This window comes from Chlamydotis macqueenii, chromosome 1 (genome assembly GCF_036417535.1).
Source record: "Chlamydotis macqueenii isolate bChlMac1 chromosome 1, bChlMac1.mat, whole genome shotgun sequence".
NCBI classification, from domain to species: Eukaryota; Metazoa; Chordata; class Aves; order Otidiformes; family Otididae; genus Chlamydotis; species Chlamydotis macqueenii.
Window position 1 is genome coordinate 12913628 of NC_141556.1, and position 23959 is coordinate 12937586.

Below are 23959 nucleotides of genomic sequence, written 5' to 3' on the forward strand. Positions count from 1 at the left end.
CCCGTGAAGGACCCCGTACTGGGGGAGGTGGATGCCTGAAGGCAGCTGTGGCCCGTGGAGGGCCCGCTGGGCCAGCTGTTCTAGAGGGACTGCGCCTGTGGAAGAGATGACCCACGCCGGAGCAGTTCCACGAAGGACTGTGGCGTAGGGGTGGGACCCCACAACGGAGCAGGGGAGGAATGCGAGGAGTTCTTCCCCCGACCATGAAGCAGCGGCGTAAAACAACGCGTGATGAACTGACTGCAACCCCCATTCCCTCTTCCCCCCTGTGCCGCTCAGGAGGGGAAGGTAGTAGAGATAATGTTAAGCTTGGGAAGAGGGAGGGGTGGAGGGAGGTTATCGTGTTCTCTGTCTCATTATCCTGCTGTTTGTAGTAATAAATGAATAGTTTTCCCCAAGTTTAGTCTGTTTTGCCCGTGACGGTAACTTTAAGGATTTCTCCCTGTCCTTATCTCAAACCTCGAGCCGTTTTTCCTTATATTTTCTCTCCCTGTTCTCTCAGAAGGTGGGGGGGAGTGAGAGAGAGACTGCGTAGTCTGGTCCAATCGGGGCTGAACTACTACACCACTAAAGAATTTCAAAGACTTTCTGTACGCTGCAAATTTATCATATAACATTGAAGAATATCCTCTTAAAAGGATATAATAGGTACCAGATCATTAAAGATTGTTCACTTTACTACAGAATGCAACAAAAAAAAAAAAAGTTGTTTGTTTCTCCATCTCCAAGGATGATACTTTAAGAGAAATTAAATCATCCAGTTCCATATCCCTTTGGATGTGCATGAATACTTTGAGTTCAGAAAATATAAGCAATAATCAATAAAGCCAATTTTATATTCTGTTTTCTTCAGAGCTTTATGATTTTAACAGTGATTTTTTTTTTTAAGTTGTTTTCACAAAACATCTTGGATGAGCAGAGTGTCAGTGTGCTGTGGTGCAGACTTTTACACCAGAGGTATAGCCATCACACCCCATTTAACTACTGAATGTGTTATTAAAAACTAATTATTTCTTCTTCTTCATTACTTTTTGAGGATTTTTTAATTTGATTTAATGTGGATAATGTCACCTAGAGGTTGAAAATTTAAAGATTATATTTCTTTGTAAATATAACTCAATCAAGGTAATTTTAGTTCCCTTTGCTGTCTTATCATTGTTTGTCTAAAACAATGAGAATTTTCTTCTCTCTGTTGCAGCCCACTGTAATTGAAGACCCTGATTATCTTTGCTGTATGTTTCTCCCACGAAATCAGCTAGGCAGTCTGAGCTTTTCTCCCCCTGCACCTCTTTGGCTTAATGCCTTCCTGAATTTAGCTCCTAAATTCTCCAAAAAGTGAGAGTTTGTTAATACTAGATGTGCAGGGCATAATCTTCAGAATTACCTGGACCGTGATGATAAATTATGGTGCCATCTGAAGGAAAAAACAAAAAAAAAGAGTACATGTTGTTATTAGTGTCAAGTAGCCTTTGTTCGAAGACAGGTCAACCTTCCAGTTTATCAACAGGAGTATATATTAATATAATCGTGCTTAAGATTAACAGACTGTAAAGGAGAAGACTGAGCAGCTTAGGGAAGACCGGTCTTATAAGTAGCAGAGAATGGACCAGGAAGTTAGATGTATAGCATAAAATATTATTCTGTAAGCGTCTGTGGCATAGATTATCCTAAAGTAATGAATATGTCCTTAAGGCAGAGGAAATACTTTAGATTTGCTCTCATGTAGATTTTTTTTTCAGGTAATTTTTTTGGAAGACATTATGTTCCTTGAATTCTTGGCTCATCTAAGGACTGAGCAGGAGTTACCGTGGACACTTATGAAGAATAAAATTTAGTTAGAGGATTAGAAGGACTTTTGTAATTATTCAAAGAATGAGGATCTGGAATGAACTTCCAATATAAGGGGTCAAGAACTTACAAGCTTCCATCTGAAGGCTTGAGCAGTTGATGTTCAGGGTTATTTGGCATGATGAACTCCACCAGGAGGAGAATTTAATGCACTGCTCTTTGTCCTGGTAAGAAAGGATTTTCACATGGACAAATAAACTCCGTCTCCAAGAACAGACAGAGTGTCAGAGCTCTATGGTCTGTGCTAGCGACTACCAGAGTCACTCGTTTCAGAGCTCAGGTAGCTTTGCAGAGCAGTGCATTTTTTTTTTTGGTGGACATACCTAGGGAGTCCACCTGACTTTCTTACCCACAACTGACGCTGGCTTTTTTCAGTCCTCAAGACACTGCCTGATTTAAAATTTGTACCTGTGCTTTGACTATATTGAGACTACTTTGCAAACACATGCCCTGAAAGCAGCGGATAAACTGCCAGTAATTAATTACATGCCTTCCTTGGTTAGTGAAAAAATGGTGAAAAGTAACTGAGACTCTGATCAGCTGTGATTGTCAACACCTCCCTCAGTGTTGGCAATCTACTAGCAATGCTAAAACAGTCTATAATCTGGCCTTGGCTCAAGAAAATATCACTCTAAACTAGCAGTCTTGCCAAAAGCTATCCTATTTCTAATCTTTTCTACTTAAGTAAGGTAATTGCCTTACTTTTACCCCCAAAACCCAAGAACTTTTTGAATATATTTTAGTTAGACTGATGCATGTTCTTATAACAACTAAGGACAGATAGACACACTGTTAGGTCTATCGGGAGATTCAATCTAATTCATCAAGAGATGTTGTTAATATGCTTAAATGATCTGGCAAACAAAGCCAAACTGAGCTTATTCTGTTCTCTCTTAAATAGATTCTGCAGAAGTTGGGATGAGTGGTTGTTTCCTCTTACCAAACATTCTCATTTCAGCGGTGTTCCTCCACTCAGCTCTGTTTGTTTGAAGTTTTGGTGGTATTGTTGTAGTAATTGTCCCCCTTGAAATACAGAACGAGCCATTACTACCAGAGAAAGATCTTTCTTCCTAAACAGTGTTCACCTGAGACTTTGGAACCATGCTTGTTTACCATTTTATATTTAAATATCTGCATGGAAGAGTGTGTTTATGTGTTTGTGTGTATTATAAGTGTGTGTGTATGAATAATGGGGTTTTCCTCTGCTTTTCTGTATGAGATGACACAACTTCTGATTGTTTTCCTCTTTTCTCCTTAGTTGTCATCCCCCTCCACCCTCATATCCTCTTTTCTAACTGATGTCTGCTTCCTCCTAAAAACATAAAATCCAGTTCTGTCATCATAATTAAATTATCTCATCACTAAATACTCAGGTTTTATCTTCACTGATTAAAATATTATTATTTCTGCCCACTCTATTCAAAATCTGTAACTTTCCTTCCCTCCAGGAATCTCTCTATGGGAAAACATGGGGAAGGATGGCTTCATTACCTCTTCTTCCCTGCCACGCACTGTCCTGCTGTTCTCATTTAAGTGTGAAGGCACCATAAAGATCTGTAAACATTCTTGATCATAGACAATTTAGGAACAATGAGATTTAAGCACATCCAAATGTGTTGGAATTTTATGGGATATGTCAGCAAAGTCAGAAAACTTGCTATCTGCTCAAAAATGCTGAGAAAGTGAGGAAACTGAGCTCTCATAGGTTTTTTTTTTTAATTTAGCAGACATAATTAAGATGTTACCATCCTTGCTTTCTGCCCACAACTTTGTTAAAGGTTATTGTCCCAACAGCAATGGAAGCAAGAACAATATTCCTGTGCTGATTCCTCAACCGCTGCTATTCACGGACCTATGCTTTGTCCTAAAGCACGTTAAGCAGAGGTTCATGTTAATACCACTCTGTGAGTGGCAGTGCCTGAAAAACTGGTATGTGTTTTGCTTCTGATGTGTCTATTTTGCCTTGAAAGCACAAAGTGGACTGCAAATACCAGTATCACCTTCACGTGTCAGCTGTATCCAAGGTAGACTGTCAGCCTCCAACTGCACTCTTTAAAAGTGAAAAACAGAGTTAATGGGAAATTAGGAAGCCTTCAGCTTGGTTTCAATATTTTTAACTAGTTTTATTAGTCCCAGCAGGGACTAACATGTTGTTCTCCATAAAGGGGCTTTTGGTATACGTGACCATGCTGCCTCCATATCATCAAAAAGATCATGTTACATCTCCATGATGCACAGCATAAATGTCTCTAAGATTGTTCCCACGGCTTGCTTTATTATTAAGACCACTAAGAGATTTCATACATAGACTAAGCGGTTTAGATGCTTGGATTTTTCTTTTGTTCATGTTCGAATCGTACCAATTCATTTTACCAGCCTGATGTGTCACTGGCAATGTTCTCCTTCATTACCTTGCCTGGTAAAGTTGAATCACGTGCTGAAGGTCTGGTGCCTTATTGTTGCATATGTGTGCACAGCTTTAAATGAATACAAGTACTAAAAGATTTCACGTAGCTCCTGTTTCCAGAGAAACCAGTTTCCTGTTGTCTGGGCATGTTCAAAGAGGGTAGGTCAATTGTAAACTAAGCATAAACCTTGCTGTGGCTTCGCGCTGAGAAAACAAACAAGGAAAAAACAAGTTATGATGGAAAAACTGATTGAAATAACAAAGTATTAGAGCAAATTCTTTTAACGCTTGGATTGGTGAATGGGTGAGAGGGTGTCTCCAGGGATAAAAGCAGAAGCTGAGGGGAATGTTCTCACTTTTCTGTGTTTCTTTGATTAATTCTCTCCCTTGTTTTTTTCTTCTTTTCTCCTCTACAAAGCTATTTGAATAGGACCAAGGGAAGGGAGGTGGGGTGGCGTGAGATACATCTTGGGAACTTTAATATTTAGATGTTGCTCCTTTTTCTGTCTTTTCCATATGGGAGACATAGCATTTGAAAAAAAAAAAAAATTCTGGCATGTGTCTTTCTCTGGGCTTTAGATTTACATTTATCAGCATTATCTTGCTTTACGCACCTGTGAACATACCATAACCACCTAAAATCCTAGGGTTTAGATCCCTAGTTCCTGCTATTCTTCCCCAAAATAAGTGGGAGGTTTCATCCTGTGTAATGACCCCATGATACTTCATACTAAGAAGGACAGTAGTGACCAAGGCTGCATTTGAGTTACACATTAAAACTGGAGTACTGGATTTGCTCAGGCTTTTCCCATCACCCCAAATGTCTCAACTCATCGTAATGCTTAAATGTACCTGATCTGCAGCAAAGAGCTTCTGGGCTAAATGTCAGGATGTAAGTGAGGGGAAGCAGCTGTTAAGGAAATAGATGATCTCTAGAGCCTCCCTTTTTCTTTGGGAGTCTCTACTGCAGTATTGGCAAACAGGGACCGTTGTGAAGAACTGTCCTTCATTTTAGGGCACAGCATTCGGAAAATACTAGATCCTTATGAGGAATAAGCATGGATCAGTACGAATCTGTGCTGCCTGGCAGATAAGAAGTAAACAAGTTGTTCTCAGAGCAATAGAGTACAAAAAGTCTTATTTGCTCTGGATGTGTGTCCTTAATTCCCATTCTGCCTACCCCAGATGTAGACACTCCTGTACCCCTTATTCCTTACTTACTTTTTCAATGCCATTAGTTCTTTCAGGCCCTGGATGTGAATCACAACATGTTCAGATCCATGGATGAAAAATGCCTGCTGCTGGGGCTGTTTGGGGACAGCTGTGCACCAGTCAGTAAATGGAACTGATGGACCAGCAAGCAGGCCAAAGGGATGGCAAATGTTGGGGTCTCACTTTAGCCTTAACTGTTTGGTCTGGCTCCCCAGCTGACAGTGTTCAAACATTATTTTTGACATCTAAAAATATTAATTTAGTATTGGTGAAATTAGAAATTAGACTTTAAAAGCTCTTTCTTGGGTGAGGAGGGGATTGCAGGCAGATGGCACAAGCCTCACTTCCTTAGGAAACCTGGCTAAACACCTTGCATTCACAGGTGGCAGCCCCACAGCAGGACACAGAAACAGAATATTTGCCTGTGGGGTTTTTTGCCTTTGGAAGTGAAAAACACTTATTTTGACTAGTGGATCAACATCACCAGCCAGAATAGTGACTCAAGAAAGACTTGATGGGGACTGGAGGAGTAGAGATCTCTCTACTTTATCAGTGATGGAAACAAATATGACACTTTCCCTTTGTAGAGTTTCAATAGTTATTTGGGCTAAGAAGTGGAATCTCTTTAGATCTGTCTGTAATGACAAGATAGCACTGACTGAGCAGAAAATCCATAAGCGGTTATTAAAGAATCACAGAATGGTTGAGGTTGGCAGGGACCTCTGGAGGTCATCTGATCCACCCCTCCTGCTCAAGCAAGGCCATCAGGTTGCCCAGGACCATGTCCAGGTGTCTTTGAATATCTCCAGGGATGGAGACTCTCCACCTCTGTGGGCAACCTGTGCTGGTGTTCAAACATTGTATGCTTGGAGAACTACAGCATCTGGCTGGTCATCCCAGCCCAAACCAGAAGTAGTTTAGGTCTTAATCTGATCTCGGTTAATTGTAAATCTGCTGAAGTCTAGAAAGTGACACTTCATTTATACTGGTGTTAGTAAGAGCAAAATCTGCCCTGAGGCTCTTATTCTTGTATCATTGTCTTGCAAAGGAAGATGTGTTCTTTAAGCAGTCAAAATGTTGAATTAGAGGATTTTTGTTTGGATGTGATTTGTGTGTTTTAGGGGGGGAGGAGTGGGTGGGTGGGGAGCATAGAAGAGATTATTATTATTTAGAATGTAATATAGCAATAATGTACCTGGGGGATATTTTCAGGGTTTTTTTTTTTATAGCAAATACTTCTTTTCCTGATATAAACAAGTAATGTTAGCTACAGGTTTCAAATGCAGAGCTACTGTATTCCTAATCTATTTTTCTTCTACTGAGAAGGATGAGTTACTAAAGAAAAGACTTATATTAATTTGCCTAAATAAGAGTTTATAAATTGTCTTTAAATGACCATTTACTATTCTTAATTTTTCTTGGCAAAAAAAACCACAAACTGACAAAAAAAAAAACCCAGACTAACCAAAATAGCTGTAATAATTGAGTGGAAACTTCCTTTAGTGAAAAATAAAATAACTCTATTTGGGGAAGAATATTGTTTGCTGATCTGTTTTGATTGCCTAGATAAATGGCCTAGCAATTATGAAATTGTTGTGCTGCTAATCAATTGCTTACTAGTACAGACTTTCCTTGGGAGAATAATCTGGTGTCCTTGGTGACATCTACAAAGTACAAGGGAGTACACTGAAGACAAAAATAAAGATTTAGTACAACTATGAAGATTATTATATGCCAAGCAATACCAATTGTTTATTTTACTTGATGTAAGTAGTATCTCAGACCTTGATGTGTCAGGATTTTGGTAAATTCTTAGTAATTTATCTTCTTTATCAAGAAGATTTGCTTTATATCAATATTCCGATTGATTGCTCCAAGACAAGCTGTATTCAGAAGTAGGCATCTTCTGAAAAACTTTCATCTGTTATATATCCAGATGAAAAGAAATGTATTTCTTATTTGTAAGACATTTGTAAGACTTATTTGTAAGGCATTTTAATTCTTTTCTGTTTCTAATAATAGCAGTATACTTTTCAAAGATATTTTAATAGATCATGCTAAGAATTTGTTATCAGTTTTGTAACACACTTAAATCAGCGATCCTAATGCAGTACTTTTCAGCTATTTTTGGATTTGTTTCTTAAATGTTATCCGGTAAGGCTTTCTGAAGTCTGTTTAAAGTCGGTATTATCCCTGTTTTACAAACTTGAGTCCTTGCCAAGTCCACACAGTTAATGGATCCTGTGCCTGGTAACAAATAACATACTATTTGCAATTCACATTGCAAAATTGAATGATGTGAACCCATAGATTCATTTTTATCCTCCTGCATTTGCACTGTCTGAAACAATGCAAGAGATTATGAATATGTTTGCTGTATGACAATCCCACAAAATAAATCTTAGCTGCCCCAAGAAATGCTCCTGAAAACCTGCCATTGTTCAAACTTCTTTATCATCTTTAAAATTTAGATTCTGTAATTCACTTATTTAGATTTAATAATTAAACCACTGCATGGTGAATTGGGAAGCTATGTCCAAGCCTCTCTGGAAAAGCTGAAGTACTAAACACAGTAATAGGTGCTGGTGCAATCTGCACAGTACTTTTTTTTGAAAGCAGGAAAAATGGAAGCAGGAAACTTCATTTCTGGTGATCTTTCTAATGGAGTTGAGAACTGGAGTGAAAAGCCTGTATGGGAGTGTTACTTCTTTCTAAAAAATTTAGAAGTGATACTGACTAAATATTGTCAGGCACATTATTTTCCAGGACGCTCCCCTTCCTTGCAGGTTCCCCTTCATTTATCTATGGTCTGGATCAGTAAGGCCATAGAATTTCCAAGGGCAGATTTTTGGAACAGAGTATTCTGCGTGGCTGTGGAGTGGTGGGCAGAGGGCAGGTCCTTGCGGGTTACAGCACTGAGGACACCAGGCCCCCTGTCAGATTGCCCCCAGGAGAAAGACTGAAACTCAACCTCTTCCTGGGTGGGCTTTTGTGAGGCATTTTTTCAAAATTACATCCTGATTCCTGGCACCAGGGTGCTTCAGTTCTCCACTGCCTTTCTTCAGGAAGCACTCCTTGATCGTCCACAGACAGAGCTGGAGGACACAGCTGCCAGTGTACCTTCCTCAAGCTTTTGCTTGCACTGCAGTGTGGGAGAAACATTGCATCCCAACGCCCTTTCAAAAGGCCATCATCATGGGGATAATGTTAAGAGCCATTCAAGAGAGCAGAGATGAAATATAACATTCCATGACTATTCTGGGGGAGATTAGCTGTGGCTGATAGACTGGGTGATCAGCCCAGCTGGGAGGGAAGTACAAACACAAGCACCTTTCCCTCCTCCATAAACTCCTTTCTCAGCTCATTTACCCGCCAAAGGTTCAATATAGTTTTAAGATTCTGTATAAGTGTAAGGTTCAGCAGCATTACAAGAACAATCTCCTGTTTGTTTTTCACTATACTATGAAAAAAATTTCACCACCACATATATACTTACTATATAAGTACTGTTCAATTTAGGAAAGTCTGTTTTTGTTAAGAAACAACTTCTAAAATATCTTTGAAGGACATTGGCAAAGAGTCAGGATAGCTATTTGCTGAAACCAAGGACGTCTCGGAGTCATGTTGACTGTATGGCTCCCTTTCAGCTTGATATACTGTGGGATGCATCGTGGGTCAGTGTGACTGCTGAAAATTTAGGGCACAGAAGGCTTTCTGAGCATAACAAAAGCAGCTTATTTGCGGTGGCTATCTATTTTTTTAAGGAATATGTTCATTGAAAGTGAAGTAGTTGAGTAAGACTATCATTCAAAACAGTAGTTTAGTATGCCCATTTTTAACAGTCCACATTTTAATGTATTTTGTATGAGAAGAATATAGTGAAATTACACTACGCTATCAACAATAATAAGATCCAAGTCTGTCACATGCAGACTCCTTCAGTTCAAATGAAGTTATCAGCAAGGATATGTTATCCTTATCAAACAGCAACCTTCACTGATTTCAATGGTAGTTTAACAAGAAATGTATTTTCTTAAAAACAGAAAGAAAAAAAAGTCAGGTTTCATGTGAAGCCCGTAGTATTTTGTAGTCAAAGTCTGTACTATTAATTTCCTATTTATTTATTTATAACATTCTTTGAAAAATATAGTTATTTCAGAAATTGTCTGTTTCCTCCTTTGTCAGTATTGTTTAGAGATGCCCATGCATATCAGAATATTACTATCAGTATTGATAGTAATTGCCCTGAAATGTACATATAGTTGAAGAGAAAACTCCTACCTTGTTTTAGGAGACAAAATAACCACAGTTAGATGGACCAAAATCAAGAAAAAAATAAAGTTAGCTCCGTCTGGTGTAGAGGATAGTAAAGATAATGTATCATGTAAACAGAATGTGTTGTGCCATGTATTTATCTATGATATTAATGGAAAAGATCTCTTGTGGACATAAACTGTAATTCCTGTTTACTAAGATTCTTCTTTGTGCCTGGGGAATAAGTGTTAAGTTGGATATTTTTCGGTGCCTGCTACTAACCATGCCTTATTTTAAAGAACATCTCATCTGTAAATGAATGCAAGAAATGAATACTTTTGATATAAAAGAGTACAAATTGATGATAAAACCAAGACTGTTAAATAAGAAATGGATTTGTGACTCTAATAAATACACACTTTAGTTTTACCATGCTATTTTCTTTGGTACCTCTTTTACCTCTATATAAGTGATGTAATAATGCCATTACTGGGGTAAGAAATCTTTTTTTTTTCTTCTTTTTTCTTTTTTTTTCCTAGTCTGTTAAATCCCTCTAGTTCCTGAGAAGGAAGGTTGAAAGCATTGTAAGCACATGAAAATAAACAGAAGGCTCAGAATTTGTTGCTTCATACCAGGAAATAAATTTGAAGAAAAAAAAATCCTGTAGTTTTCAGAGCTGATTTTAGTGTAAAGTGTAAGAAACAGCATTAATGGATAAAAAAATACTGGAAGATGATGGAATGGGCATGGGAATAAATTACTAACACTGAATGAGATCAGTAGACATGAAAGGACAAGGGTTGTGCAATAGCATGAGACATCAGAAAAATGGCAGAAACCAGGACTGAGAATACGATTCTGTTAAAAACTATTGCTGGAAGTCTGATAAGAGGTCCTGTTTGGATTATGTTATGACTCTTCTGTGGGCTTTTCTGGTCAGACTGGGACACAGAGCAGACGCTTTTCCATATAACGGGGGATATGAAAACTGCAGTAAGTTTGATCACAATGAAATATTGTAAACATCCAGCTATCGTCTGTCTTTACTAATAGCAGGAAGTTCCAGTTATACTCTTTTTGTCACCAGACAGTCAACAGAAGAAGAAGTTATTGTCTTTTGAACTTATTTTCAGCAGAATATTATAGAAGTTATAAAAAGCAGACTGAATATTCATGAGTGTATTCAGTTTAAATTAAATGGAAGAATAAACAAAAATAGGTCCGTAGTTAAAGACTTTAATTTTGAAAAGACAAGACTGAGAGATTAAGAAAGCTAATTAGTGAAGTGAACTGGAATGAAGAGCTAGAGGATTTTAATACAGACAAGACCTGGAATGTAGAGGAGGCTGACCTAGACTGCATGCAAAACCTATGAACAAATTTTGAATGGAAGAATAATCAGTGATGTAGTGGGTAAGTGATAAATACATCATGGGTTTACTAAGGTTGATCATAGTAAGATTGTCTCTCTATAAGATAACTGATTTTCTGAAAAAAAAAAAGAGCAAATAACTTTCTACAAACAAAGCTAAATTTAATCTGTCAGGATTTCAGAAAAGCATTTAATATGGTGTCACATCGAAATTACTAGGTAAACCTTAGAAAATGAGGATTAATAAAAGAATTACAGAGTAGTGGACCATAAAGGAATCTAGCTATCAATAGCAGGCATCTCTAAAAGTGCACTATTGGTCTGAAAGGTTTTTTATTAATAGAACTAACAAGGATCATTATTAGAACAAATTGTATTTAATGATTTCCTTAATGGTGATACTGTAAAATGCAGAAGATAGATGATTTTTTTTTCAAATGATGAATGGGATATCATAAAAGAGTACAAATAAGATGAAACCTAAGATGATTTGATTTAAAAAATCACATAGCTTTGCACTAAGTATTTCTGCTATAATTTGGAGACTCATCAACATGAAATGTTGACAGAGATAAAAGAGCATGGACTAATTAAACTGGTGTGACCGTGTCTGGAATTTATACACAGTGGTGGTAATGCATATTTAAGAAGACAAGGTGGAATTGTGTTAAGAAGAGAGAAGGATATCATTATACCAGCTGTATTAAGAGACCATTTTATGACAGGAAAGAAAAAGAGCTTGGTACAAAGAAAAATGTGTGTTGATAAATGATCACTTTGTTCCAAGGTGCAAACACAAAGGTGGTAAAAGAGATACTTTGCTGGAAGAGCAATCTTAGCACAAGAGTAAATGAGAATAAATTGGCTGTGAACAGATGTTGACTGGAAACTGGAAGATGTGCCTTATTACTCAAAGATGCCAGACCAATTTTTCATAGGAAAGTGTCATGGTAAAACCCTAGTTTTAGATGAAGCTGGTAGCCTTATGGAAGTGACACTAGGACCTGTCTCTACAGGAGGAGTGGACTCTATTTGGTAACTCTTGCAGTCATCTCTCTTGCATTACATACACAACTGTAAATGCAGAAAGATGTTATGTGTCTTGATAGTATGCCTTGCCTTGATAGTATCCCAAATTCCTGTGAACTTCACAAAGCAGAAGCATTAAATTATTCCTACCAATATTTATGCATAGTAGCTATATAATGCGTAAGTGTTCAAAGTATTCTGTTAACACGTCTGACATTCTGACACCCCAATAGATGGGCAGGTATTGCTCTTAGTTTCCCAAAGACACAAACACACTAGCTTGCTCAAGGTTATATTACAAGACAGTGCCAAAGATTAAATTGGAGACCATCACACATGGATCGCAATCTTTGGTTGTAAACCCTAAACTGCCTTTTTTTTTTTTTTTCAGGAATAGGGTTTGAATGATTTAAAAAAAAAAAAGGTTGGCATGAACTCTCTTTTCCTAGATAGGGAGTTCTTCAGAGCAAGGTTATTTCACCTCTGTTCGTTCTGTAGCAGCATTACCCAAACATTGTTCATTGCTATGCTGAGAAGATAAGACTAAAGCGTTTATGGATAGGTAAGCAGGTAATGCTAATTCCAAATAGTAATAAAATTATAGGTATGTAAACCCAAGATGATCTCATTAAAGTAATAAACTCAGAAGGATATCGAAGACCAGATGGAAATCCAAATAGGAAAATCTATAATAGGACATAAGGATGCAAATTACCCAGAACAGAGTTTTTCCACATTTGAATGTAGTTCCTTATGTCATAAAAAGATATATACATAAAATACAATCTGTTAAAGTATTTGTATTGAAATCACAATTTCTAAATAGATATACTTTGCATGCTTCCAAATTAATGAATATGTATGGAATTGTTACCTTTTGTGGAAAGATTCAGTGGAAAATGTCAAACCTTGTATGATGTGTGGAATCAAAATGAAAGTGTATTCGCTGAACAGTCCATCCATAGAACATTAAAAGAACTTATGGGTAATTACAGATCAATAGGAGACTTCTTGTTTAGTCAGTATCCATTATTCTCCCTCTACCAGTCTCTGTCGCGCTTTGGTAGTAGGAACCATGCCAGAAGGATTTGAATTTGATCTGGGCAGAATCTGGGCAGTGAAGTGCAGGAAGAGCCATCACACTGGCTTTTGAGATCTACCTGTTGTCTTTATACAGATAATATTGCAGTATTAGAAAAACTGGCTACTTTGAAGATCTCTTTATCACTGTCACAGGTCTTGCTTAATTAGTATTCTAGGATAACAATCAGATTGTTTCAGTGTTGGAATAAGTCCTGCATATCTCTCCCCAAAAGACAGGTTGTGTCTTTCATGTAAGATTTCATATTCATGCCCTGCAGCCTTGTTCACAGTCCCCCTCCAACAATCCATTCAGGCTTGGTGGGTTTTTATTTGTCTTTTCCGTGGAAAACATGCTTAGAGTGGAAACAGCAGAGACTGATAAAGCCTGCTGGAGAACAGAAAAAGCGGATTAGGATGTCTGCTGTAGGAACAAGTATTGCCTCTGAATCCGTTCCTACCATATATACACTATATGTAACAAGGCACAATCAGGTGTTTGTTTGAATTTAACCCTTTGTTTCAAAAGAAACAATAAAAGGGTAATGCATCTCCACTCTTAAAGGCAGAGAATCAGATAAAATAGGAAATAAATGCTATTCACACACAATAAACAGTTATTCACACACAATAAACAGTTATTCACACACTGGATAGTGTGCGTTGTGTCATTCTGTGGAGTGCTCCAGGGGAGAAAGCAGACATCATTTCTATTGTGGTTTTTTTCAAGAAAAGATATTGACTTCTAACAATGCAAAGGCAGTGTTTAGCGCTCATTTTCGGTTATTAGTATTACTGAAAATTTGAGCATTTAGAAATGGCCCAAGTTCTTGCACTTGCTCTGACTTTGTTTCCTAGGCACACTGGCTAGCCCTGGCCTGGAGATTGCCCTCAATAGCACTTTTGCACCAAAAAAAAATAATCTGTCATGTAGGATAGAAATGTTGCATGCAAGTCTTTTTATGCTTCCTTCCCTTCTGCTACTTCTTTTGCTCAGTAACCAATTTTAAAGAAGACTCCTGTGGGGCTTTGGCACAAGGCAAAACAGAGCAGCTGGCAATCCCTAACCAGCAGAACAATCCCTGTAGTCCTTTAAAATTATTTGATCTTAAGTCATTCTTTAAACTACATTGCTTTACACTAAGGTCAATTTGGTTTTCAATGAGTCTGTAAATCATGATAGCATATAGGTTTTGGAACTAGCTTGCTTTGTTGCTGTGATCTGCTTTTGTTCTAGCAATAGGCAGGTGAAGATGGAGAGCTGATACAGAGTAAAAAAATAATGAGACATCACATGTAGTTTAAAAAAAAAAGGCTTGGCAACATATTTTTTAATTGTTTTGGAACTGGAGAGCAAAACGAAGGAGGTCGCAGTACGTATTTGGGATTACTGTTCTAGGTGGCAAATGTTCAAAAGCACCTTTAAGCCTCACTTCACGTTTTAAGTATGAAGTTACAAACCGCCTCCATCACAAAGCTTATGGTAGACAGACAGTGTGTATTTTGGACTAAATACAGATATCCTTCTTACAGTAGGTTTACTTTTAGAAAGCAGTCAGCATGTGACATGGACAGCATTCAAAAATGTGCTGCCAGGTTCTGACCTCACCCTGGATTCACTCCAGCAGGAACTCCAGTGGAGTTGGCAGAAGTCAATGGGGCTACTTGAAATTTACACCAGAGGATATTAATTTGGAAACTGTCCATGCCTAGGTAGCATCTCCTGAAGCAATGTTTCTATTCCAGCTGCTCTCTGAAGTTGATATTCTTCTGGTTATGGGGGTTAGAAGACTACTCTAACTTTATTTCAACAAAAAGTTGTTATTAAGTAGTAATAACACTTTGTCAATCTCTGAGTTTCACATCCTGATACTTCTGTTAAGACCCAAGTGATTTTGGATCCAGTTCCAGGATCTAAACATAGAAACAGTTAATTTCAAAATGAGGATTTATGTATAATCAGCAGCAAAACAATTGAAAGCAGTGTATAGCCTGGTTCTTCTAAAAGGATGGGCTGGACAAAACCACTAATTTCTAAAAGTTGATAATTCTAAAAATGTTGCAGCATTAATTTCAGAAACTGTGGTGAATAATGGATTTTACTCTGAATCTTTCCACAGTAAACTCATGCTCAAATATGTATTTCCTCCAAATTTAAAGTCAAAGAATATGCCAAATAACACTTATTTTCCCCAAAATTCTAGGTCCTGTGAGTCAGGGAAACATGGATGCATCCTATTGGTCATTACTATTCATAATGATAGATTATGAGTAAAGATTGCTAGTTCTCCTTGCATAACAAAAATGAAGATTTTGAAATTGCAAAGTCCAAAAGGAAAGTAAGACGACTGTGGATTTATTTTTAAACTTATTTTTAAAAAAAATAATTTTCATCATTTGTGAACTCTAATTATTTTTTTAGTTGGGATTGGTGGAGCCTGAGGAGAGGCAGAGTAGTGTCTTATGGCGTGAGGTCCCCAGGTAAGCAAAGTTATTCGCTTCTCTGTGCAACACCTCACCTTACGGACTCATTTGGGTATCGATTCTCCTGAGAGGGACAACCATTCCCCACAGTAAGTCATGAGATTTAGTCACTCTACAGAACTCATACCTATGTTGTAAAGGCTTATGTACTGGGAAGTTTTGCCTTTACACCTTTCTCAGTCTCAGTATGAATACATGGGAGTATGAATTCATATTTCCCATCAAGAATATAAGTGAATATTTTAGATCACGTGTCATGTACTTATGGAGTTAAACTTCTCTGAGAGCCACTGGTGAGCCGATCAGAACAGAAGATTAGCCTTGCAATGGAGTTTTAAATTCTGTTCATAATCAGTTTCTTTACTCTTTATTTCTTTCTCTGTTTATCTTCAGATTCCATTTACAGCACACGTGGACAAAATTATTTTCTCTTTCTAAAAAGGAAAGAGAGCTGGGATAATTTAAATAATTGCTCGAGTTGCTTGTAATAGCTCTTGAGAGAGAAGAGATTAATCTGAATATTGTGTTAGGATTCATACCTTCTACTTTAGTTGCTTGCTTAGTCACATAGTACTCTGTAATCATTGGTTGTATGGAAAGGTAGTTCTGAACAAAGTCAAGATATTGAAAGGTATATCTAATTTCACTCTTCTGTATCTAGTTTTCTGATTTTATGTGGCTATTCTGACATCCAAATGACCAACTCAATTAAGGTCTGTAGGGTAAGTCTCTTTTTCCTTTCTATACTTCCCAATGTGATTATCTTCTGTCTCCCCTGACTGAAGTGAACAGTAACAACATGCACAGAGCTTCCTCTGACACCTGCCAGGACTGATGTTCAAACTTAGGGTGTGACTGGATGTAGCAGAGGTTTAAGGTCCTACTTCCCCAAAGGTTACATGAAATCAGCTTTTCCAGAAATACATGTACACATCTTGGGGGGAGTGGGGTGGAGATATCCTGCAGCAGTTCAGAAAAGCTGTCTCTTCTTTTAATAAAACTGTTGATATTTCTTCCCTATATAAGTTCTCTTTTTACTGTCTAAGAACAGACTGAAGATGGGCGTAAGAACGATGGTTCTTAGAGTGTATTAATTTAGTTTTACTTTCTTTGATGATACTACATCTGGTTCAGATTCTGTCTCTTTCAACCTTCTCCAAACCACAGTGAAGTTTAATAATTATGCAGATTTTAGACTACTTAGAATGGCTGACCTTTACGCAGAAAATTATTCTCAGTCCTAGCTAGAGAGGAGGTCATACTTTGCTGTTATAATTAAGAGAACTGGGATATTAAGGTTAGTTTAAAGCATATTAATGGGAATGAAATGCATTAATATTAGAATTTAATCCCAATGCAAGAGTGTGATTGAGAATTCTACTCTCATCTGGGAGGAAGAAATAGATATCACTCATCAATACTGAAAGCAACGACAGCTTAAGCTAGCCCATTTTCTTTGCATTGTGACGGGCTGGGAACATACATGTGTTTAGCTATTGCATGTCATCTAAGCCCTGGCAGTTTTCAGCTGAAAGCTGTTAATTTCTTAAGATGAGCTAACTCCGTTGCTTGAAATCATGAAAGCATAACCTGTCTGATAAATTGCATGTAAGTGTATGTTTGTAACCTTGTTACGCAAGGAGAAATTATTGTGTTTTAGAAATAAGTGACAGAAGTGAACATGCAACATCGACTCAATTTTAAAACTAAGCAACTCAATCAGGTGCTGAAACTTGTAATGGATCTATCTCCTGCTTGTTTCTCAACATGGACAAAAATAACAAAAGTGCTTAACATTACCATGGAATAGGAAACAAAAATCATTTTAAAGTATAGGAAAACGGTGAGGATATTGTTGTTAATAATCTGAAACATTTGGCGTATCTGATACTTAAGATATTTCAGATGGGCAATGGCATGGCTTATCATTCATACTTGTTGGATCCTCTGTTGTATCTTTTCATATGATCAAGTCCGTTTGCTACAAACGTTCACAGACCCACTCTTCATTGCTTTGCAAGCTAGAAGTGGTCAATTTAATCTTCGGTTGTGACTGACCATATTACACAAAGCCCAGACTTTCACAAATGGTTCTTGCTTGAACCTTATAGCTTGTGTAAGCTTAACACTCTACTTTCATTTTAAAAGCTTCATATGAGGGAAAAACTCCAACATAAAACTTGCTGTCTCTGCTCTGCATTCTTCACTATTGATCCTTGAAGTGCATTCAAACCTATGCTGCATGTTTACTGTTTTTTGCCCATTTCAATTAAAACAAATACACTAAGCAAGTTTGTCACTGAAATACCATTAGTGAAGCAATGTTGAAGAGTTGTTTCTTGCAGGAAGATGTCTGTTAAAAGCCTATTGAAAAAAAACAGAAATTAGTTAGGTGAGGCCAGCTGTTTCCTGTAATTCCAGACTATTTAAATTTTTGTTCAAGTGTACAGAAATCAATGTAAAGGTGATAAATCTTTGAATGAAGTTCTGAATTATTAGATGAAGCCCTGAAGCAAGACCTCATAAACTTGCAGATTTTGAGGGACATCTACGCTGATTCTCCACAGGCTGGATTGGTCCTGCCTAGACAGTCGCCTCATATTAGCACTTGGTTGAGTTTTCACTATCCCACAGTCGAACTCCATCCTGGCTTGCAGTCCCTGAGGCTGCTCAGTCACCACAGAAGGCACTGCTGGAATGACACTGCTTCAGATGGCAGTAACACTCGACCGCATATGTACTCAGATCTGCAGGCTCAACAAAAGATGTTCCCCAAAAATTTGGCTACTTCCCTCCTTCAGCCCTGCTCCCCTCCAATCTCACCTAGAGCAAACTAATGAAAAAAACAACAACCCAAAAAATGTGAAACAAGAAACTGAAAAAGGTTCTCTGAGTCTTCCATAATTTTCCTTTTGCAAACAGTTTCACTGTTTTTAATCTATGATCCTTGCAGTTTGAAGATTTTAGTCTATGATTCTTGTGGTTTTCAGCCTGGCTGAGTAAGGCTAAGATAGTGCTGCAGCTAAGATACCTATCTCAGCTAAACCAATTAGTCTCAGTAATACTTGATGATGATTTATGCACTGGCTTGTTAATTATGAAATTATTCATCTTCACAGTGCACACAGGAGTTGTGTGACTTTCGATCAACTTGTATCCAAAACTTCTTTCAAATGGGACTTTTTAAAATATAAAAATGTTTTTTTTTCAAGTAACTGCTTAGAAACAAACATAGCAAAATAGAAAAATTATTTTTAAATGTGCTAAGAAAATGATATAACTTTAAAGGAAGAGAATGCTGTCCTTGGAAATGCAGTTAGTGTAATCATAGAAACATGGAAAACCACACAATAATTGGCTTTTTTATATCTGCAGCTCCTCACCAAATTTACTCATAGACAATTCTGCATATGAAAAAAAAAAAACCCCACATTCTTTAGTGTTCCTTCTAAAGCTGCCTTGAACTTTGCAGGTCTTACTTTGGTGGTTCTCACACATGTTAGCAGGCACAGAGAATAAAGGTGCAGTGAACATTGGAAAAGATGTTGGACTAGATTTTTTTTCTTTTTCTCTTTTTCCCTTTCTTCCTGTCTTCTTGCCTTCCTTTCTTTCCTCCTTTTCCCCCTTTTTCTTTTTTTTTCTTTCATTGCTTCTTTTTCTTTCCTTCTCTCTTTTTCTCCATCTTTCTCTGTATCTGTTTGTTTGTTTGTTTGTTTTTAACTGTCCTGTGGCTTAGTTATGGATAGAAACATCTGTTTTACTTTGAATCTATAGCCATTTATGAAATCACATGGAATGCTTTTAGCCTAAAAGGAAGAAAAAATGTAGAAATATCAACTTAAATATTGGGAAGATTCTGTTTTAAAATTATGCTCATATTTGGAAAACAAAATCAGATTTTAATCAAAGATTTTTCAAAAATCTGTTATAAGTCTGGAAAGGAAAATGACATTTAACTTTGATTAACAGTAAGTACTTGATCCACACAATGTAAAAAATGGACTTTTTTACATCTGTTTTTCAAATTCATTCACTAAAAGTCAATTCTTTGCACAGCTCCAGTCAGAATTTTGACTCTCTATGCTCCCTTTCTCTGCTTCCTGTCTTTTCTTTCCTTCCTCCCAGAGAAATGTGCTTCAGGTTTGCCATACATCAATTTATCTTTAGACATTTTTGTTGCTGGCTCTGTGTGCTCTTTTATATTTCCAATTAAAAAAAAAAAAATATCCCAAATCTGAAGGTCACTGATTAGCTTATTTATGTTCCATAACAGAGGAAATAACGTTAACTTCCATAGCATCTAAACTGAATATAAATGCCTCATTAATCTTAGGCATATCAAAGCAAGCATCTGACAATGGATAACAATGTAGAAAAAAAAATCCCTGGAGAGGAAGATGCAGAAAGATTAGACAGTGTTTATTATCATAAAGCAATTGCTATGTGCTCTATAGACTAAGTGATATAAGGGCACAATGCAACATTGTGCATGAAGAACAACATTTTGAAGAAGTAAGGAAAATGTTCTACTGAGCAAAGTATGCAAATAGTGAGATTTATTACAGAAGTCCTCCCTAAGCTATGACAAAAGTTCTCCCAGAGCAATGCTCAGCACCTTATTAATTTTTAAAGAAAGTGGCAGTAGTTAATATATTTAGACAACAGAAAGCTTCCTTCTAGGACATGGTGTTTCCACTTTGTTGAGCCATATATTTTATTGGTCCGTTCTCAGAGGTTCTTCAAAAATGCACTGAAAATGCTCGAGGAAGCCTGAGCAGGCCTCAAAGTCCAGCTGGACTGAAAGCAGTGGCCCAAAACAAAATTTGTGCAAACATCAAACCTACAGAAACCAGCATCCTGTCTGGTGGCAGCAATCTGCAGGTGATTCGGTTTGTTTAAGTGAATTAAACAAATCAATGGATCATGATTTTACATAATCATGTGTAAGTTGGAGATGAAAACGTATTCATTAAAATTGAAAGCCAATTATTTGTTAGTGCTATCTATTACAGCAAGTCACAGAAGTTTTCATATGTAAACCTAAGGATTTTGAATATCAAAATTCATTCCAGTTGGACTGAAAAGTTGAAGTTGATGTTTTTGTGGGTTTATTTGGAAATATTTCAATACTAAATATACAACAATAAATTCATAAAATAATATTATAGTGCATAAATCAATGTCAATAATAAGAATGAAACAGTAAAATCCTAATGCCTCATTTCCACACATTTGTTACAACTTTTTAAATTGACATGTTCTGACAATGCACTTTGATTTTAATGAAGCTGTCTTTCCAGTTGAAGAATCTTCCACTGTAATAATTAAGAGTCTCTTAGTTTTCCAGTTTAAGTACTCTAGAGGACTGAAAGTGTTTCTTTTCAAAGAAAAAATAATAATCAGTTCTTTCAAAAAGATTTGCCTCTGTAAAATCTAACTTGGGATAAGTAACTCTGATGAAATTAGGACCACTTCTTAATGTCCAAAAAAAAATCCCCACGACATAGGCCAACAACCTATTCTTACCTTTATCAACCTCCTTCCATAAATATTATGGGAGCAAGTGAGAAAAGTGAAACTGGTGACAGTTTGTTTTGTGATTTTTTTTTTTTTAAAGAAAACTTTAAACATCAGCTTAAATCCCTTTTATACTTTATTCAATCACCTGGCTGTAAAACAAGTTGCCATTCACACACTGATTGCTGTAGCTGTGAAAATTTGTGAACTATAAGATCTTGACTTACAATTTACCTATGTTCCTCATCTAATAATATTTCATTAAATAGCAGAGAAATACAAATATTGAAAATAGATGAAACTTGGTACCACCTTTTACACTGAAGAAATCAAATCTTGTTACTTCACTGTTTATACTCATTTTGTACTCTTTGTTCCCCAAATGAAACTTCAAGAGACATTGCTAACATTTTATTTTCACTTTCTGGTATTCTTGAAAAAAACTCACAACGGAGATTAAAATATTATTCTATTCCAATATTAACAGCCCACTATGTCCCAGTGCTAGCTTTGTCCTTTGTGGGACAAAGCCTTTGGGCTTTTGAAAGACTAACCTGTTTATAGGAAAGCGTACCAGAGAGATGCATGAGCTATCCTACAAATTAAAAGATTCTTTTATTCCTGTTATATTTTGGCTTCCACAAAAGAAATATACTGTGTGATAAGAGACCGTGGTGTAAAGTACTCAAATTCTATTTTATTAACAAAACTATCAAAATGACAGTTATCTAAGTGAAATTGAGAAAATTTTAAAACAAAGAGAAAGGAGAGACTCTGGCCTCCTATATAAACAATAGCCTTTGCCTATTACATCACTGTATTGTAATTAGATTTATTACAGCTGTGTGCTCATGGTTTGAGTAAGTGGAATATGTGATGTGATTTTAATTGGCTTACGTGTCATGCTGAGTTCACTAATGCATTACAGTCTGCCTTGTCCTGCTGCTGTAAGAAATGTTTCCTGTAAAAAAAATCAGCCCATCCACCACAATCTTTCAGAAATATTCCAGCGCATAAAATGGCAACATTTTCTAAATTAGATTGGAGACTTAACTCATCAACAAAGTAACTCTTATTGCCTGCCTTTCCCGTCCTTCTCATCATATCTGAGAAATCTCGGTTGAAGTCTGTCCTTTCAGGTCTGGTGCGAAACCTGCTCATCAAGAAGCACAAATTCTCTTCTTATTTCTGCCACAGGCTTCAGAATATTTCTAGCTCCTCAGATAATGGATAACACTGGGCAGCTCATTTCATCTGTCTGTGTCTTTATATAGCAGTTCTGTGAATAGAGAGAATAGTTCTTAACCCATCTCAGAGATTCCTGAATGAGGTATGCAGTATGAGCATAATTTGTAATGAATGATACGGATACTCAGAAATGATCATATGAAGTATTTTAATAATATATTTGCCCATACTGTAGATGTTCCTGCATGTAAGTTACACCAACCGTGTCAAGGTGGATTACGGCTAGGGAATTTGAATCTACAGTTGAATGATCTGAATTTGTTTCTATTTTCCATCTACATATAAAAACAATTGTGAGATCTGTTTTAACATTACTATGAATAATGATGGAGTCTAAATGTGATTTAAACATAAAGAGGTAAAATGAGAAAGTTAATTTAAATCTGATCCTAACAAAATGTTCATACCAAGTGCAAGATCTTATGGAAACTGAAACCAGGTGATAAACTGTATGATTGTCATTGAGGGATCTGTTAATGTTAATACCAGGTGCTCTCTACATGTCTGTAAAGACTTTTTACAAAATTCTTCTGTTTATATTACATTATGTGTGCAGATTTCCCCACAAGTGGATAGTGAAGAGTAAATCATAAAGGTGCAAGTGTACGCTCATATGTTTAATCTCTTTCAATTATTAGTAGCAAACAAATTTTTAGCAAACACACCCTTGTTCTTGGGAGAGAGAATTGATGGTAATTCTCCAGTTGTAGCTGCAATTAATACAGTATATGGTTTTTATTTTCTTGGTATCTTAGGAGTGGAGCATGACCCTGTATTTCAATCACTCAACAATAATTAACAAACAAACAAACAAGTAAATAAATAACATTCACATATTTGTCTGAATCTGTGAGTAATCCAAACTGAGCCACGGTCTGACATCCTGTCTGGTCAGATGAGATAATTTGAGTTGTCTTTGTGCATCCTGAGTTCGAATTTCCCTTTTGTTTTAAATCAGTAGAGTTGTATGGATAGTTAAGTCCTGTCTGCTCCCTTAGGACATCCATTGTGCTGTGGACTTCAAAACCAAACAAAAGTCTTTGACTTTGACAGGTTACTTTATGATCGTGGAGCATAGCTCTTTATTTCTTCTTGCTTATTTTAGGAAGAGAGTTCAGTTTTGGTGTTGATGAGTTCTAGACAAAGCTCTGGCTTTGCTGTTTGTTGCAGGATTTATAAAAATATATACATATGTGGAGCAGATAGTTTTGAAAATGTTGACCTAATAAATGATTTAAATGAGCCCATGAAATAACATGGAGAGGTATTTATTTTATAGACTGCATATAAAATGACCATAAATTGAGAAATGAAATTAAATAAAATTAAATAATGAGTATAGCCTGTTTAAAGCAATATAATATTTTGTCTAGAACTGTTTTCAGTACTATTTTGTCTGACTAATAGTATTTGGATTTTTTTTTTAATATACTTAAAATAAAAGTAGTTGGTGCCTGATGATTTGTAATTTTCCTTTCTCTGCTTTGCAGGTGATATAGTATGTTATT

General features: G+C 36.6%; 1 protein-coding gene across 11 annotated transcripts in view; it reads left to right on the plus strand.

Moving 5' to 3' along the window:
* MAGI2 (membrane associated guanylate kinase, WW and PDZ domain containing 2) overlaps positions 1-23959 on the plus strand; it is a 757279-nt gene that overhangs the window by 399000 nt on the left and 334320 nt on the right. The gene's annotated exons all lie outside the window — the stretch shown is intronic.